At 30.4% G+C, this 2,500-nt stretch overlaps 1 protein-coding gene across 1 annotated transcript in view; it reads right to left on the minus strand.

The window, feature by feature from the left end:
* LOC133620294 (homeobox protein Hox-B5-like) overlaps nucleotides 1–2,500 on the minus strand; it is a 4,116-nt gene that overhangs the window by 841 nt on the left and 775 nt on the right. The gene's annotated exons all lie outside the window — the stretch shown is intronic.

Genomic DNA, 2,500 nt, shown 5'->3' on the forward strand with positions numbered 1-2,500 from the left:
CAGAGGTAAAGTGGATTTTATTTGACATTCTAATTATTGCAGCGTTAAGTACTTTTCTGATCTTTTTCGTGAGGCTTTTTATTGTGTTCAGTTTCAAAAAGATCTGACAAAATATAAGATACAAAGACTAGATTATTAAAAAAAAGTACTAGACGCAAGTGAAATGATCTAATTTTACTTGCTGAGACATTTGAAATTAAAATGTGTATATCTGGAAATCAGCAGGACGTTTAAGCTAGAAATAGGTATTTTATTTTGAAATCAAGCATTAGTCAACTTGCCATTTTTAATTGAAGCTTCCTCGGGATGTTGCTGAATTTTTTAAACAAGATTTTCTCGGTGGGTAACACCAACATATCTTGTTTCAATAGTTATTTTCTCTTTTCTCTTAATTATTGATGTTAACATCAAGACAAATAAGTAAATAGCTTTTAAAAATAGAGACATTTCTGGAAATAAAATGTTAAATATTTGCCACTGGCAAATAAGTGTTTAAACTTCTGTTAAGATATGGACTTTTGGCAAAGCTGGGACCAGTTTTTCATATTTACATTGTTTCTTATGGAGAAATTTGCTTCAATATACACACTTTTCAATTTAGGAACCCTGTTCAAGAACCTGTTTACAAACAAAGGTTTCATTGTAGTAACTTGATTACTTTAGTTACAGTATTCATATTAGTTATTACTACATTGCAGAAAATGTGGACTTTTGGAAAAGCTGGAACCAGTTTTTCATATGTACATTGGTTTGCTTCAATATACAAACTTTTTAATTTAGGAACCTTGTTCAAGAACCAAATATGTTCATAAATGGAGGTTCCACTGTAGTAACTTGATTACTTAAGTTACTGTATTCAAATCATTTATTACTATGTTCCAGACAATGTGGACTTTTGGCAAAGCTGGAACCAGTTGTTCATATTTACATTATTTGCTTCAATATACAAACTTTTCAATGCAGGAACCTTGTTCAAGAACCAATTAAGTTCATAAATGGAGGTTCAACTGTAGTAATTTGATTACTTTAGTTGCTGTATTCATATCAGTTATTACTATGTTCCAGACAATATGGACTTTTGGCAAAGCTGGAACCAGTTTTTCATATTTATATTGTTTTGCTTCAATATACAAACTTTTTAATGCAGGAACCTTGTTCAATAACCTTGTTCAAGTAACTTGATTACTTTAGTTATAGTATTCATATCAGTCATTACTACGTTCCAGACAACTCATATTTGTAAAAAAATAAGGTGACTATTCATGTTTTGATGACTATTTTATGCATTTAAACAAAAAATTGTTTTGATCAACATTTTTGTCCTCGGGTGCGATAATTTGGTAATATATTTTAGAAGTGAAAATGTTTCATAGCAAGTATCTACAATTATCTTATTAAATGTAATTATTTTAGTATGATTGCTAATCAGATGGTGTAATAAATATGAATGCTACATAATTTTTTTTTAACAAAATAAAGCATCTAGTGCACAATAAGTAAACAAAAAATTACTCATAGTTCCTGTTCAAATATTTTGAGTTTTGCCCTCAAAACTTCCTCTATCTCTCTTTGTAAACAACACACACATATAAAACATTAATTTAATCACGTCAGTGTCGTTCGTCTACTGATACCATGCTAGGTATCGAAAGTGTCGACATCTGGATCAGCCTTACATTTAGCGGTTAGCTTCTTGTGTCGTCTTGCTAGGTGTGTGTGTGTGTAGCATGTTCCTTTTCCTCGACTCCTCCAGTGATAATAGTACATTGTTTTCCAGCATGGTGGTGAGGACTAGTATCTTAGCTTCTTGCTCGCTAATAAATACTTAAAACGCTCCTAAAACACTTCTAAACCTTAGCGATTTTACCACGGAACTTACATGAGTACTCAAATTTCAAAGTACTTGTAATAGTACTTTAAGTATATACTTTTTTATGTTGTCACGTAATATGTCTTTTTTTTTCTTTTTTTTAATTAAAATCCATGCAAACGTATCCCCAATTTTATGTTTATTGTTTTAGCTTTTATTGTTGAATGTTTAAGATTTTCCGTACTGTCCTTGAACGCACCACAGTGTAGTCATTGTATACAAATGTTGTTGTTTTTTTATCAACTGTTATCTTTATTATGATGCTGTCTTGGATTAATAAATACTGATACTACTAATAATAATGATACTACAATAATAATATTGATAATTAATAATAATAATAATGATGATAATAAAGTGAAAAGAAGCAACATTTGTGTCACTTGAAACAGTCCCATTCCTTCTTCCTTCAAATTCTCCATCAGTTTATTTTTATTGCCCCCATCTTTTATTCACCTCCTTTTTTAATTATTTTATTTTATTTTATTATTATTTCCTACTTTTACTGTCCTCAACGTGTATTTTTCCTGCAACTATATGAGCTCCAGACTGCAAAGTGTCCATAAAGTGCGGACACAAAGGTGTCGTCATTTCTTATTCGCTCATATTCCAATACGATTTCTTCATGTC

Source organism: Nerophis lumbriciformis, linkage group LG24 (assembly GCF_033978685.3).
Source record: "Nerophis lumbriciformis linkage group LG24, RoL_Nlum_v2.1, whole genome shotgun sequence".
NCBI classification, from domain to species: Eukaryota; Metazoa; Chordata; class Actinopteri; order Syngnathiformes; family Syngnathidae; genus Nerophis; species Nerophis lumbriciformis.